We start from the raw sequence: 18,279 nt of genomic DNA on the forward strand, positions 1-18,279 counted from the left end.
GGATATATATAGAAATCTTCAGGGTCATTGTAAATCAACAGAGGAAATCTGCAACATCTCAGCGGTCCACTGATATCTGAACAACATGAGAAAACAAGGAAAGAAAATGCTGCAAACAAATCTAGATGTTACATCAATAAAACCCAATGACAGCATGGCAGAAGAAATGACAGAAAAGGAGTTCAGAATGTACATAATTAAAATGATCAGAGAAGCAAACGAGGAGATGAAAGAGCAAATGCAAGCATTGAATGATGAGATGAAAGAGCAAATGCAAGCATTGATTGATCGCACCAATCGACAGTTAAAAGAGCAAATACAGGAAGCAAAAGATCATTTCAATAAAGAGTTAGAGATATTGAAAAAAAAACCAAACAGAAATCCTTGACATGAAGGAAACAATAAACCAAATTAAGAACTCCATAGAAAGCATATCCAATAGGATAGAACACCTGGAAGACAGAACCTCAGACATTGAAGACAAAATATTTAACCTTGAAAACAAAGCTGAACAAACAGAGAAGATGGTAAGAAATCATGAACAGAATCTACAAGAACTATGGGATATCATGAAAAGGCCAAATTTAAGAATTATTGGGATTGAGGAAGGCCTAGAGAAACAAGCCAAAGGAATGAACAACCTATTCAATGAAATAATATCAGAAAATTTCCCAAATCTGAAGAATGAAATGGAAAATCAAGTTCAAGAGGCTTACAGGACTCCAAATACACAAAATTACAACAGACCCACACCAAGGCACATTATAATGAAATACCTAACATACAAAATAAAGACAGAATTTTAAAGGCTGTGAGAGAAAAGAACCAAATTACATTCAGGGGGAAACCAATACGCATATCAGCAGATTTTTCAATCCAGACCCTAAAAGCTAGAAGGGCCTGGAACAACATTTTTCAAGCCCTGAAAGAAAATGGATGCCAACCAAGAATCTTATACCCAGCAAAACTTACCTTCAAATTTGACGATGAAATAAAATCCTTCCATGATAAACAAAAGCTAAAAGAATTTACAAAAAGAAAGCCAGCATTACAGAACATTCTCAACAAAATATTCCATGAGGAAGAGATGAAAAACAAAGAAGCAAATCAGCAAAGGGAGGAATTATCCTAAAGGAATTGTCAAATAAAGGAGGAAACAAGTTGTGTCAAACAAATAAATAAACAAAATTTTAAAAATGAACCAAATGACCAGGAAACCAAATCATTTCTCTATAATAACCCTGAATGTTAATGGCCTGAATTCATCAATCAAAAGACATAGACTGGCAGACTGGATTAAAAAGAAAGATCCAACAATATGTTGCCTGCAAGAGACTCACCTCATAGAAAAAGATACCCATAGATTAAAGGTGAAAGGATGGGGAAAAACATACCATGCACATGGACTCAGCAAAAAAGCTGGAGTATCCATCCTCATTTCCGATAATGTGGACTTCAAGCCAAAGTTAGTCAGAAGGGATAAAGAAGGTCATTTCATACTGCTTAAGGGAAGCATAAATCAGCAAGATATAACAATCATAAACATCTATGCCCCAAACAGTGGCTCATCTATGTATGTCAAACAAATCCTTCTCAATTTCAGAAACCAAATAGACCACAACACAATAATACTAGGTGATTTTAACACGCCGCTCTCACCACTGGACAGATCTTCCAGACAAAAATTGAGCAAAGAAACCATAGATCTCAACAACACAATCAATAATTTAGACTTAACGGACATTTATAGAATATTCCATCCAACCAAGAGTGAATACACTTTCTTCTCAGCAGCACATGGATCCTTCTCTAAAATAGACCATATATTATGCCACAAAGCTAATGTTAGCAAATACAAGAAGATAGAGACACTAGCATGTATTCTATCAGATCATAATGGATTGAAGTTAGAAATAAATGAAAGAGTAAAACACAGAAACTATTCCAACATCTGGAGATTAAACAATATGCTATTATATGATGAATGGATAACAGAAGATATTAGGAAGGAAATTAAAAAATTCTTAGAGGTAAATGAGAACAAAGAAACATCATATCAAAATCTCTGGGACACTATGAAAGCAGTACTTAGAGGGAAATTTATTTCATGGAGCGCATTTAATAAAAGAAGTAAAACTCAACAAATAAACAACCTAACACTACAGCTCAAAGCATTAGAAAAAGAAGAACAGAACAGCACCAAAAGTAGTAGAAGACAGGAAATAGTTAAACTCAGAGCTGAAATCAATGAAATTGAAACAAAAGAAACAATACAAAAAATTGACAAAATAAATAGTTGGTTCTTCGAAAAAATAAACAAAATTGATAAACCTTTAGCCACACTAACAAAGAGAAGACGAGAGAAAACCCAAATCACTAAAATTCGGAATGAACAAGGAAATATCACAACAGACAGGATGGAAATACAAAACATAATTAGAAGCTATTTTGAAAATCTATACTCCAACAAAATAGAAAATTTCGAAGACATCAACAGGTTTCTAGAGACATATGAATTGCCTAAACTGAATGAGGAGGACATAAACAATTTAAATAGACCAATTTCAAGTACTGAAACAGAAGAAGTCATCAAAAGCCTACCAACAAAGAAAAGTCCGGGACCAGATGGGTTCTCAGTCGAGTTCTACAAAACCTTTAAGGAAGAGCTCATTCCAATACTTCTCAAAGTATTCCATAAAATAGAAGAGGAGGGAACCCTCCCAAACTCATTCTATGAAGCCAATATCACACTGATACCTAAACCAGACAGAGACTCATCAAGGAAAGAAAATTTCAGACCAATATCCTTAATGAACATCGACGCAAAAATTCTCAACAAAATTTTAGCAAATCGCATACAAAAACATATTAAAAAGATAGTGCACCATGATCAAGTGGGTTTCATCCCAGGGATGCAAGGTTGGTTCAACATCAGGAAATCAATAAACGTAATTCACCATATTAATAGACTTAAAGTCAAGAATCACATGATTATTTCAATAGATGCAGAAAAAGCATTTGATAAAATACAGCACCCCTTCATGCTCAAAACACTAGAAAAAATAGGGATAGTGGGAACATTCCTTAACATTGTAAAGGCCATTTATGCTAAGCCCATGGCTAATATCATTCTAAATGGTGAAAAACTGAAAGCATTCCCCCTAAAAACTGGAACAAGGCAGGGATGCCCTCTTTCACCACTTCTATTCAACATCGTTCTTGAGACTCTGGCCAGAGCAATTAGACAAACCAAAGAAATTAAAGGGATACGAATTGGAAAAGAAGAACTCAAACTATCCCTGTTCGCTGATGACATGATTATATATTTAGAGGAACCAGGAAATTCCACCAGAAAACTCTTAGAACTCATAAGTGATTTCAGTAAAGTAGCAGGTTACAAGATCAATGCCCATAAATCCAACGCATTTTTATACATAAGTGATGAATCTTCAGAAAGAGAAATTAGGAAAACTACCCCATTCACAATAGCCTCGAAAAAAATAAAATACTTGGGAATCAATCTCACAAAAGAGGTGAAAGACCTCTACAATGAGAACTATACAACACTAAAGAAAGAAATTAAAGAACACCTTAGAAGATGGAAAGATCTTCCATGTTCTTGGATAGGAAGAATTAATATTGTCAAAATGGCCATACTACCTAAAGTGCTATACAAATTCAATGCAATTCCAATTAAAATCCCAATGACGTACCTTACAGAAATAGAGCAGGCAATTATGAAATTCATCTGGAAGAATAAGAAACCCAGAATAGCTAAAGCAATCCTTAGCAGGAAGAGTGAAACAGGGGGTATTGCAATACCAGATCTTCAACTCTACTACAAAGCAATAGTAACAAAAACGGCATGGTATTGGTACCAAAATAGAAAGGTAGATCAATGGTACAGAATAGAGGACACGGACACAAACCCAAATAAATACAATTTTCTCATACTAGACAAAGGGGCCAAAAATATGCAATGGAGAAAAGATAGCCTCTTCAACAAATGGTGCTGGGAGAATTGGAAATCCATATGCAACAGAATGAAACTAAACCCATATCTCTCACCATGCACGAAACTAAACTCAAAATGGATTAAGGACCTCGGAATCAGACCAGAGACCCTGCAGATTATAGAAGAAAAAGTAGGTCCAAATCTTCACCTTGTTGGTCTAGGACCAGACTTCCTTAACAGGACTCCCATAGCACAAGAAATAAAAGCTAGAATCAACCACTGGGATAGATTCAAACTAAAAAGCTTTCTCTCAGCAAAGGAAACTATCAGCAATGCGAAGAAAGAGCCTACAGAGTGGGAGAATATCTGTGCCAATCATACTTCAGATAGAGCACTAATCTCCAGAATCTATAAAGAACTCAAAAAACTCTACTCCAAGAATTCAAACAGTCCAGTCAACAAATGGGCTAAGGAAATGAATAGACACTTCACAGAAGAAGATCTACAAGCAATCAACAAACATATGGAAAAATGTTCAACATCTCTAGTAATAAGAGAAATGCAAATCAAAACCACCCTAAGATTCCATCTCACCCCAATTAGAATGGCGATTATCAAGAATACGAGCAACAACAGGTGTTGGCGAGGATGTGGGGAGAAAGGTACACTCATACACTGCTGGTGGGACTGCAAATTAGTGCAGCCACTATGGAAAGCAGTGTGGAGATTCCTTAGAAAACTTGGAATGGAACCACCATTTGACCCAGCTATCCCACTCCTTGGCCTATACCCAAAGGACTTAAAATCTGCATATTACAGAAATACAGTCACATCAATGTTCATAGCTGCTCAATTCACAATAGCCAGACTGTGGAACCAACCTAGATGCCCTTCAATTGATGAGTGGATAAAGAAAATGTGGTATATATATACTATGGAATATTACTCAGCCATAAAGAATGATAAAATTATGACATTTGCAGGCAAATGGATGAAATTGGAGAATATCATGCTAAGTGAGATAAGCCAATCTCAAAAAGCCAAAGGACGAATGATATCGCTAATAAGTGGAGGTTGACACATAATGGGAGGGAGGGAAGGGTTAGAGTTAGGGTTAGGGAGGGGGGCAAGTATGGAGGAAGGAACTACTGTATAGAGGGTAAAGAGGGGTGGGAGGGGTGGGGGGAAGGGAAAAAAATAACAGAATGAATCAAACAACATTGCTCTATGTAAATTTATGATTACACAAATGGTATGCCTTTACGCCATGTACAAACAGAGAAACAACATGTATCCCATTTGTTTACAATAAAAAAAAAAAAAACTAAAAAAAAAATAAAATAAAATAAAAAACTAAGACCTGAAAGAGAACATTAGGTAAGGCAATGGAAAGTGGGTGCAGTTGTGGAGGCAGAACAAGCTTAGCCAAGCCCTAAAAGTTACAGATAGGTTCCTGGTACCTCAGAGACATGAAGGGCCTTGATAATTCAGGATCATATATGTGATGCTAGTAAGCTTAGAATTTATGCTAGGAGAAATGAGGAACTGTTCCAACTTTCAATCGATAAAACATCAAGATTATATTTATGCTTTGAAAATCTTTCTGGTTAGAGTACGAAGAATTGATGTGGTAGAGAGGTTATTTTGGCAGTAGAGTGAATAGATTTTAGTGGAGGTATCTAAGTCAGTGGGGGGAATATAGGAAACAAAACTGGGCAAGAAGAAGGCATTAGAGGAGGCCCTTAAAAAAGGCAGCTTGAACTAATTGAACTGCGATGGGACTGAGTTAAGAACATCAAAGAGGCAGAATTGGAACTTGTGCAGGTATAGTGACAGAAGGGACAGGAAGTCATCTAGGATGTTACCCAAGAAGGTAGCCAGGGCACAAGGGTCCTGAGGAGGGAGCAGGCTTTGGAAAGCAGACTATGAACGGGATTAAGTTGAATGTGGTATCTAGCAGATGTTCAATATGCAGGTGGGAAGTCTGAACAGGAATGACTTGGGAATCATCACCATACAGATGTGAATTTAAGCCACAGAATCCATAAACAATATGGTATGGGAAGGGGATCAAGTTAAATTCTTGTGGGATCTCAAAGCAATAAGGGAGGATCCTGAGCATGTGGATATAGCTGAGACTGCCTTTTAGAAGTCATGTACCCCAAACTGAAATATGGCATTTTGGGGCCAAGCACAAATTCTGTAAATGAAAGACTCTATAGTTCAGAGTTTAGACATTCAATCTCTATTTTTCAAAAAGGGAGAAAAAGAATTGGGAGTGGAGATCATAGTGCATATTAACAAAAATCTTATTTAAAACACTTCATGATACTAAAAGAAAAGGCGGGGGATCAGAACTCAGAAGAGGATGAAAAATCTAATAAATCAAATTCAGTACCAAAGAATCAGAACTCAAACATCACACTTGAGCCTCAGTACCACACTAGACAGAATATAAATCACATCACTATATGATTTTCCAGCATAATTATCTCAAATGCATTTCATAAGTGATTCTTACTAAAATTATGATGATTTTAATAGTCGTCATTGAAAAAGTACTTGGAGAAGTACTCTATAATAGTGTTGTTATTTTAAAAACAGTCTACATTTTCACTTCCTGAATTTAGTAACATTATCTAAAGAAGTTTCAAACATTTCCTAACATCTGGATATTATTTAGTTGTTTGGCATTTTTCTTAACACTTTATAGGATTTTTTGCTGGGGTATTTCCTTCTCATTTCCACTCAGCAATCATGTGGTTATTTTTAATGTAGTAGTAACTAACTTGAGCCTGTCCTTTAATGTGTAGGGGTTGATGAAAATGTAAATGTAAGTAATTCTGGGTTTCCAGAAAGAAATTTGACTATTGTCCAAGAAGAGGGATGGAGGAATAACTGGTCATCTCACGTGATCAAGTAACATACATGATGACCACTTGTGAGAGCACAGTGTTCGTGCCAAGATTGTACTTCAGTGACTCCACATGGATAACCACAGAACTCGCACACAGATACTCGCCAAGTGCAGAAAACCCTCCTTATTGGTAATGATTCATTCTCTTAATAGAATTTGAATCTCTGATCTTTGAAGGGAGTTTTTTTCTTATTGCATTAAATACTTATAAAATAGCTAAAACACTTGATTTCATAATTTGATGTTATTTACACTCTTCTTTTTTTCTAAGACCCTTTTGTTTAGACTTAAACTAGAAAATTGCAAATCAACATTAAGTGTATGATTACTATGGAGGACCTCATCCATGTGTTATTTCAATTACCTTTTACCACTAGTGTAAATAACCATAAAAATTGTTTTTTAGGCCATATTCTCTCCTGAAAATGTGAGAACATATATCCAATTGTGAGAGTCATATATACAACAACTCTTCGAAAACTGAGTTATATATAAAAAACATATATATGAGAGTCACATATATAACAGCTCATTGAAAACTCTTATTTGGATATCCCACAGGTATCTCAAACTCACAGTGTCAAACTGAGCCTTTTCCCTCCAGAACACTCTCTATTACAATGTTATCAAAATATCATCTTCCCCAGACAGAAATAGTAAGTTACTAGAATTTTCCTCTTCCTCACAAGAAATCATTCAGGAGTCATGAGTCTATTTCCGAAATATCACTGGAATCTATTCCTTCTTCTGTTTTCTTACTAATGTTACCTTAATTCAGAACCACTTGCCAGAATTACCAAGACAACCTCCTCAATATTACATCTTTGCTTATAAGCTTGTCCCACAGATCCTTTCCCTATGACGTTACCAGAAATACATTTTGAAACTAAAATTTAATCCTATCATTCCCACTTAAAGGACAAAGTCATACTCTCATCTTCAGTATAAAAACCCAGATTCCTTAGTATGACTTATAAGACTGTGATGAAGACACTTCCATGTACATAACACCTTTCTATATTTCCATAATAATGGAACTGTAGCTAGGAAGGCACCTCCCAGCCTACCCCCTTATGATATTAGCATCCCTATAACACACAACCAGGAGGTCAGATGACTAGTTCCCACCAGTGGCAGAGCAGTAGGGGTGAGCTGTGTGGCTTGGTGGTTCAGACTTTAACATGAAAGTGCAAGACATAGTAACCCATACCTGACCACAAAGATGAGAGCCTTAAGAGAAAAGGAGTGTGAAATCACTCTGTGGAAGAGAGCTCCTATTGGATTTGTAACACCCACCCTACAAACTGTTCTTTGAGAGAGAAATAAACTTTTGTTGTATCTGAGCCATTACATTTTGAGGTATATTGTTGTCATAGGTTAACAAACCCTAATACAAAACCATTTATAATTTAATCTTTAATTATATTTCTTAGTTCATCTTTCACCAATTTCTAATGCTCATATGTATCCTAAGTTCCACTACACTGAACAAGGTAGACTTCCTTTGTTATTTAGTCATGCTCCCTATTTCTATAGTTCAGTCAGGCTCACTATGACTTTTATGCCTTAGTGTCTATTGTATCTGCAGGGTCATGCCTTCTCCTGCCTGACCCTTCGAGCTCACTGCTCTGGAAAGTTTCTCCCACTCCCTGTTATGGGCTGAGTTGTATCCTCCCCAACCCCTGGCCACAAATTCATATATTAAAGCCCTAAGCTGGAGTACCTCGGAATGTGATTATAGTTGGAAATGGGGCCTTAAAAGAAGTGATTGAACTTAAATGAGTGTTTTAGGGTAGGACTTAGTCTAGTATGACCTTATAAGAAAAGGGAATTGGGGCGCACAGAGACATGCACCAAGGATGCACAAGCACAGGACACAGTGAAAAGGTGACCATCAGCAAACCAAGGAAAAAGACCACAGAACCCAAATCTGCTGACATTTCAACACTAGACTTTTAGACTCCACAACTGTGGGAACATACATTTCTATGAAGTCACCTAGTCTGTGATATTTTATTAAAGCAGCCTTACCAAATTAAAATGCTCCTTGAGGCAGGGTAGTTTCTTATCTGAACTTCAGCAATATCCTGAACATGTTCCCATTTTCATTTATCATGGCTGTTTTTCAATCATTGATTTACTTGTTTGCCTCCCCAACTAATCTGTGAATCTTTGAGAGAAGTGAGTCTGTTTATTTATCAAGTAAACTCCTGATAATATGTTTTCAAATTAGTAAAAAATCAATAAATGTTCATTGGAATAAATTAGTTTCTTCTCCACAAGTTACAATTTATCAGCAAGTACATGACTGGTTGTTTGTTTCCTCTTCTTGCTTAGACTTCTCACATATCTGGCCTGGGTGTCAAACATGCAGTCCCTGATTTTAGTGCAGGATTTTATTTTTAGAGTCTCAGCCTTGACATTTTTTAATATCTTGTGAACAGCTCATAAAGTTGTAGCTTATTTTCTTTTGTATATTTACTCAATTTCCAATGATAAAGATGGGCTTGATAGCAAAAGCAAAATCTTTCAGCAAAGTGGTTTGGGTGAATATATGAGACTGTTTCTGGTATTTTGTCTGTTACAATAGCCTGCTTTTTCCCCAAGAATAGTAGGAACGAGGTGTGACTATGCTGTCAGAGTCCCTCTCCATACTTCCGTGTGGTTTAAACCAGTCTCTATGACACACTTGGTTGAATGAGAGTGGTCATCAGATCCAAGTTTGAATAATAAGGTTTAATTTCACAGATTCTGAATAAAGAGTAAGAGAAGCTCATTTCAATCTCTGAATGTTTGAAACAGAGGCAATATACCCTCAGGAATTATGGGCAATTGTATGCATGAAGAAGCAAAGGCATTTGACTAAAATGAGACATACCCAAACACTGAAGAAGTGCAGTTAAAAACAAAGACCAATGTTGATATGTGATGAGAGAAAGGGAGAGAGGAAACTGTAGAATCAATTAATTTTTATTTCCTCATTTCAGTTCCTTCGAAACCTATTGCATTCCCTGCTTTGGGGTTCCGTGAGATTCTCATAACAAACCCCGGTTTAGTTTAAGCTAGTTTAAAATGATTTCTGTTATTTACAATAAAAAGGGCCTTTGCTTAAGTCAACCAGGTATAGTTGATATCTTCATTTTTGATCACTCAATTTATTCTCCTATGATTGTGATAACACTTCATCATCCTTTTTGAAGCCACATTATTCCATGAGATACATTAAGATCAACACTAGGGCAGAGCAATTAGTACAGGAAGGGATTTACGAACCAAACTGAACCAATGCCTAAATCATCAGTATTTTCTGGAACTATTGAGAAATTGTAAGGAGTTGGACTTCTTATTTTTTCCCACTGAAATTGCTTCAAGAGCAAAGATGACAGACTGGAGCTACCTTGCCACCATGAAAAGAGTACCTTCCTAAGAATGAAACCAGTTCAGAAGAAGGTAGAGCAAAGAACAGAAGCACCTGGATTCTTCATGCATCATTTGAGTAATGAGCCCTGGATGCTTAGGTTATTTCATAATAGATATGTTTAACCTCATTTAAACATTGCACAATGCATACACATATTAACACATCAAGTGGTACCCTGTTGATGTGTGAAATAATGTGTTTCTATGTGTCAACTAACAGACTAATTTGATTAAAAATAAAGTAAATTTCATTATTTAAAACTGTTTTGAGTTGTTGTTTTTGTTGTTATTTGCAACCCCAAACTCCAGGTAAACATGCATAGCATTTCTTTGAATGTCTTTGAATTGGCAAAATTTAATTATGCACACTTAGCACTAAATATAATGCCTAGCAATATATCTGAAATATACTAGATGCTGAAGGAATATATGCTGATAGTGAACGAGAAAGACAAATGCTGCCTAATGCTGCCTCTTGTGCCATTTTTGGATTTTTTTTTTTTTTTACAGTTTTATCTCTTTTTCAGAATAGTCTACCACACAAGTGCTCTTATCATTTTTTGTTCAGAGAGCATAGACGTAAATGTTTTTGAGTCCTAGGTATTCTTTGCCAAAAGGAACACTCTCTACTCACTGGTAAGCTGGAGAAGAAATTAATTCATTCTAAAGAACGTTTATCTATTTCTTACAAATTTGCAGACATATTATCAGAAGTTAAGGAAGCGGATGAATAGTCACTTCCATTAAAGATTCAGACTGTGGAAACAAATCAATTTGAAAGGTAGTCAACCAGTTCCAAGATTTGCATCCCAAATGCTATCCTCAGAGATTTCCCTTCTCAAGTTTACTAGCTCCATTGTAATGAGAACTTTCCATCTGCACCAGCACAACAGTATCCAATAGGTCATCCTATCTCCTGACTCTCTTATCCATCAACTTAGTGCAGTGCTGTGAGAGACATGTATCTAATCATGGTTTCCTGGAGATAACATATATAAAACTACTAACTGTGCACAGCATACTGATGAATATTAAAATCTTCCTAACAATGAAGATAGCTTAAAAATATTAACTTTAAAACCAGTTTTTTTTAGTACTTACTATACTTACAAGTATACTTTATTATATAAAGTGTGTTAACTTTATCTAATTAAATCTTCACATTTAACTCAGATATACTATTTTTGCCAATCAAGAACCCATAGCTGGGGCTGGGGCTGTAGCTCAGTGGCAGAGTGCATAAAGAAGCAGTTCCTTATTAACAACAAACAAAATCTTTATCTTTTAAAAAACCTAGTTTATGGAAGAAAACTTCCAAGAAAACATGTAATGGCTCTTTGAAAATCCCACTTCATGATATATGTGTAAAACATTCTTCTCAATGTGCAGAAATTATTATTAGTATAGGCCAATTCAATAGGATGAATTAAGATTTTGACTTAAAATCTCAGACTAGTCCATGATTGTTAATTCATCAGAAGTGAGAGAATGCTATTATTGAATTAAGACATAGGTAGATTCAGTAATGCAAAGTTAAAGATTTCAACTGTTCAGCAAACACTGGAAGGGGTTTTATGAAAAGCAGATTCTGAAATAAATTTCCTTTATGTCATAATTTCCATAGAGACAGTGGCCAATCTGGGAGAAGAGACAAAAGAAAGACTCTTGGAATAATGTTTTCATCAGCTTTTCCTGGTCCCTTAGCAGATGAAGTTTCCAAGATATCTCACCTGCAAAGCCAGATACCTCTATCTAATGGTACCCATTGGAAACTCACACTCTATATGATCTGAGCTAGAAGCATTGGCTCTGGTTTCACACCCTCTAGATTTAAGTCCCAGATTCTACCATTTATTTCCTTTATGAATGTATAGTTACTCAGGTTTTTTCTTTATTATTATACACTTGCCTAACAATTTTCATGAGTCAAGCACTGTTTGAAATTCTTTATATACTTAACTTGAAAAATGAGCACTATTATCACTCCCAGTTTACAAATGAGCAAATAGCTCACAGATGGAGTTAAGTACAGACAGAGGGTAACAGAAGCAGTAAGAGACAGAAGTCAGACCCAGGCAGTTTGGCTAACTACTGTGTATATCTTGCTTACCACTACTTAAACCTGCAGTGCTAAATTATAGCAAATAATCATTAGGATTTCTGCTTGATGTGGGGAGACTTATTTGAGATTAGCCACATAAAACATCTTATACAGTAATAAGTCATAGAGTGAGCCAATCTGTGAAGCCTGGAATTAATCTGTGACTGTAAATCAGGTATATCTTGTAATTCCTGGGTGTTCATGGTCCCACCACACTAAAATGATTTCTAGCAGTCCACCTGATTGGCCTTGTTTGCACACCTGGATTTCTGTTATCTGTCTTTCCACTTGGCATTTCTATTTCCAATGTGACTGTGACCCAGACCTCACTTCCAAATCATTTGGCTGGGGTCCTGATGTTTTGCTCCAGGAATCAGGTATGTGTGGTCACAGATCTTATTTCCCTAATCCTGCTACACTTTATTTTCACTGGTTGATTTGCCCCTGCATGTCCTTGAGCAAATTTATATCATTTCCAGTGTAACTATGTAAGAAGGTTTCAGTGACCTGAAAGAGCATTGTAAATTATAAAAAGGACAAACACCAGGATCCCAGGCCTTTGTTTAAATCTCAACCTCAGTGACATTTTCTTGGGGAAGTCAGTATCTGCTGGGTAGTTTAATCTCTTCATTGGTAAAAATGGGCATCAAAATTCTTATTCACAGAGTCATTGTTTGAATAAATGTCATATCATATGTGGATATGTACAGTACGATGTTTAAACCAAAGTATCTGTTCAACAAATACCTTTTCTTCTTTTGAAAGAAAAAGGGAGCTCTATATATCTAGAAAAACTCTTCATGTTAATCTTTGCATCAATGAACAAATTCTGACTCTCACTGTGCAATAGAGTTTGTTGAGCTTGAGGTTACCTTGTTAAGACTTGACAAAGTTGATGGGTTGTAAATTGATTACAGCATTGTTGAATACTTGCAACTAAAATAAGCAACATGATATAGTTTAGAAAAACTCTTGCACTCCATGCACTTGGTTATCTTGGTATACATACTCTAGACTTTCAGAATTATACATGCTATGGTTTGTTTTGTTTTAATGACATGCATGATTGTGTTTGGGAATCTGAAACACAAAATGTTTAAAACAATTGCCCTTCATAATCAAAACACAGTGTAAGTGCCCAAGAGCATTATCAAGGATTTCATCATGACTGGAGGCACAGTGAGTGCAAAGAAACAGAAGAGTTTTCCTATAATGCCTTAAAAGGAGACTGAACCACACTGTACTGCCTGGGGCCTACAATAATTGTTGTCATACAAAACCAACACATTCTGCAAATGTGAACTTGTAAGTTTTACATGTCACCATTAATTTGAAATAAATATGTATACCCATTTGAAGTCATTTTTGTGATGTTCACAGTGGACAGACATAATTTAATCACTGAGACATGATGCTCTTGTATAACTTCATATAGCATTAGTTTAGCAAGTATATTTGATTATTGTTTCATGAACTTCATTTCTTTTTTTTTTTGTACTTCATTTCTTGTACAAGATTTTTTAATTATAGAGAAACAGATAAGTATATTTCACTGAAACAGACTGTCAGAACTGAGAAAGAAAAATGTTCAGGGGCATTTACTGTGAATTGTAATAATTTCTCAATTGGGCCTATATCCTTGGCTTAATGATTATGCGTCTTTGGTATAATTGCCTGAAAATCAAGGTAATTTTTCTGATCTTGGTCAAATTGAGGTCTATTAAATAGAATTGGTGAGATCTTTGTCATAGCAACTGCATTTTCAGGATGAGATTGCAACTATAGATATATTACAAAATCTCAATTTTCTTTTTATTTTCTTATCAATCTACAGCATATGGTTCAGGTTCAAATTTCAAGTCTCTAGTAAAATTATCCGAAAAGGTCTTTTGTATTTTGTTTGGTTACAAAATAAATATACTTTCTGAGAATTTTCTACGTCTCTGTTTCTCAAATATGGAGAGAGACAAACCAAGGGAACGTCTTGTGAAAGTGGGGTGCCAGCTCCTGCTTGATATCCATTCAGATATACCCACCTAAGATATCATTTTAGTTTCCTCTAAATATCCTTGCTGGAAGGTGCCCCAATTCTTTGGCGCTCTTTGCTAAAACCAAATCTAGTTTTTAAAAATGCTATTAACCTGTAGGACTCGGGTGTGACCTTAAAGAAAGGGCCAGTGACCTGCTCCTCAAAATCCTACTCTTGCTTTGGGTGGGTTTCCCCTCAAATGTTCCCTCTAGATACATAACATGAAGAAAAAGAGAAGATGAACTATAGTATGTTTCGCAAAGGAACTGTCTGGTAGTAAAATACTGCTTTAACATTAAATGTTGGAATAGGTTCATAATAGTTTGTGCTTTATCTACAGAGCTCTTTCGTTGTCTCTTCATGTGTGGGTAAAGGGAAGTAGAGATAGGTTTTGGTGTGGAGGAGTTACACACCCATACATGCACACACCCATGTCTACAGATAGGAGCACAAAAGATTTGGAAAAGTCTAAATCCTGAGAGTTAAAGGCATTTCATATTTTTCTGTATAAAAAAATACAGTTTGACATTCTCCCTATGTCCTAAATAACTTTAGGATGTTGAATGATATAAAAAGTCAAGCAACATTAAATAAGCCCCACATCTCTAAGTTTGTCTAGAAGAATTAAGCATATTCTCTTACAATATCCCAAGACTCCAGAGAACACTTGAGACATAAGGAGGAAATGGAAGGTGATTTCAGCCAAAAAGAATAGCAAGTTTATAATTGGAATCAAGAAATGTAAAGTAGTCAGAAAAGTCAACTCAAGGGAAAGAGGAATAATGAAGTTGGGCAAATGATAAAGATCATGATGAATTTTGTAAGCCCTGTGAAAGAGTTTTGAAACCAATGATATGCATCATTAACCGAAAAAAAAATGTCCTTGACATTTGTCCCAAGACTTGTGTTCAGTCATCTTTTCGTCCCTGTAACCAAAATTCCTGACAAGAACAACTTAGAGGGGGTAAGTTTGTTTTGGCTCATGGTATCAGAGGTCTCACTCCACAGATGGCTGATTGCTTTGTGGCCAAAGAGAGGCAGCATGTGGGCCTTTCCACCAAAAGCCCAGCAGAGGAAAACTGTTCAGCTCATGGAGGGGTCAGGAAGTCAAGTGGGGTAAGGGAAGAGCCACAGGGAAGACACACCCACAAGGGAACCCCCAGTGGCCCATCTCCTCTAGTCATGCACCACCTGCCAACTATTCCCACCTCGTCAGTTCATTCAAAGTAGGATGGACTGATTAGATTGTAGCTCTCATAATCTAATCATTCTACCTCTGGATATTTCTGCATTGACCGGAGCATCTGTGGGATACCTTATATCAAACCATAACAACTTGCTCTAAAGAGAATTGTGGACACTGATGCATTTCAATCTGGGTAGTTCAAAATTTGGACAGGTTTACCTCTGTAGAGAGAGATACTGGAGACACAGACAGTGAGTCTGGATACTTCAGAGTAACTGTTCATCACAGCTTTCTATGTTGTCTGGTATCATAACCACTAGTCAAATGTAGCTATTGAGACCTGGAAATGTGGCAAGTTCAACAAGGGTAATAATGCATTTAGGGTGGTGGATAGTGATGGGAAACAGGTAGATGTGTTAGTGATTAGATACTGAGAACATAGGCACAATTCCAAAATTCCTACTACAAATCCAGAGCAACCATAAAAATGTGGCCAACTTCAGCAACTGGGACATACCAAATCTAAAGAGTAAATGTGCCAAAGTCCAGAGGCAAATTCCAGTACAAACTGGTAGAGTTAAGAAACAAGGGCAGGCAAGCAGAAGAGTCCAAAATTCTTCTGGCCCTGATTCATAGTGTTGTAGAAGGTACAGGGTGTGGTCCCCATGGGTTGACTTTCTTTGGTCTTAAAAGAGAAACAGAAACAATGAATAATAGCCCATTCATTGCCTATGGAGGGATTAACCACCAAGAGGAACACAAAGTAGAAGACCCCACAAGGGTCTTTCTTCTTATACATCTATAATTGTTGGCTGTCCATTAGTTAATATTTCCTACCCTAAGCTGGACTCCATTTATGAATAAATTTTTGTTCAGAACTATGAGGGATTCCTTTAAAATCAACACTTGTTCCTCTATCTGCAGGCACAGATTCTAAAGTGATTCAGGCAACTGATCAGGAAGAATAGATCAGAATTGTAGGACTAATTCCTGCACTTCTCTGGGTCAAGGTTACTCCTAATTGGAGGAATGGAGTAGGTTTTTCCATTGCTTTATTGGCAATCCACTACTTTCAAGAAAATCCCGACTAAAAACGTAAGGAAGTCAAATGCAGAAGAGAGAGGATATTTTAGAGTGGGATTTTGTTTCATGGAAAGTTAAAACTGATTTAAATTTTATAATTATATCTCACCTTTTAGACAAAACACCTGATAGTAAATTCTAGCACCATGAAATTCTTTAAGTTTGTTAGTTTATTCTGTAAATGAAGACACCACCAATCAGCTTAATTTTTTTTTAAACTTAAAAGCATTACTTATATTGACAGAAATATATTGATAGATATTATATTATTATGGTAGTACCTAGAGTAGTGCTGATAATCGGGTGTATAATAAATGCTTGCTGAACAAATGAACAAGGGGAACATTAAATGAAGAATTTGCTTAAATAGACATGCAGGTTACCACCACCCTGCCCTCTTTTTTTGGCTGGGAGCGATTCTGGCAATTGAACCCAGGCTTTGTACATTGCTAATAAGCAAATTCAGCTTAATTTTTATGTATCCAATAGGAACTGTTAACCAATTATTTTTTATTTGTCTTAATTGTAGTTTTTCTTTCCCTGACTTTTTATCACTAGTTTCTGCATTTTTATATCTTCATTTTCTAATCATTTTTAAGTTGTAAGAGGAAATAGCAATAAATATTCAAATAATTTTGCAACATGATTGTTCAAGACAGATTTGTACATCATAAGCTATGGAAAGAGATAATGAGAAACAAATGCTTGTCAGTTGATTTTAGATCTCTAAATTTGATATAGAAAGGTCACATAAGGATATGAATATGTAACTCACCAATAGATGTAGTAAAAGATAAATATGTCAACATCAAGAGTAATCTCTTCTGTTTCCTAAACTTCATTATTTTTGCCTTCTAGTTTAGATTTCTATGATATTTTCTTGAGATGGAAACCTACTAATATACCTTCAGCATGGAAATGTATGGACTAGAAAAGGTGGAGATTGATTGGGCAGCATTGAGAAAGAATACTAAAATTTACTGAGCACCACCTGTGTACTTAAAGATGCATTTAACTGACTCATTTTTGAAAGCAACTCCATTACTCATTACACACGTATTTCCTCTGCACCTTCAACATACCAGGAACTATGCTTGGTAGATACTAAGGTAGACAAGACAAAGCAAGTCTCTGACTTCACAAAACCCACATTCTAGTACAGAAAACAAAGAGGCAAACATACAAACAAGAGCAAATCACAAATTAAAATAGTCATGATGAGGAAAATGAATGATCTGAAATAGTAAATTCCAGGAGCAACATGCCACAAATGGGAAGATCAGAAAAAACTGTTTTGAGAAAGTTTTTAAGCTATTAAGTAAAGGCAGAAACAATAGTTGTAGCATGTAGGATATAGGGAAACGAGTGGGATAGCACAGGTAAAGGGCCTGACTGGAAAAGATCTTTGTGTCTACTGAGTAATCAACAGGTTGAGGGGAGCCAGGAGTAGAAGAAATAGTACTATTAGGAGTATTAATGGTGAGCTAGCTGATAAATATATTTTGCATGATTTAGGAGTATTACAGATGAAGAGAAATGAACAGTACCACAATATATCTTGGAGATGCAGTGAATAGTACCTGTCATA

The sequence above is a fragment of the Sciurus vulgaris genome, assembly GCF_902686455.1.
Source record: "Sciurus vulgaris genome assembly, chromosome: 1".
Classification (NCBI taxonomy): Eukaryota; Metazoa; Chordata; class Mammalia; order Rodentia; family Sciuridae; genus Sciurus; species Sciurus vulgaris.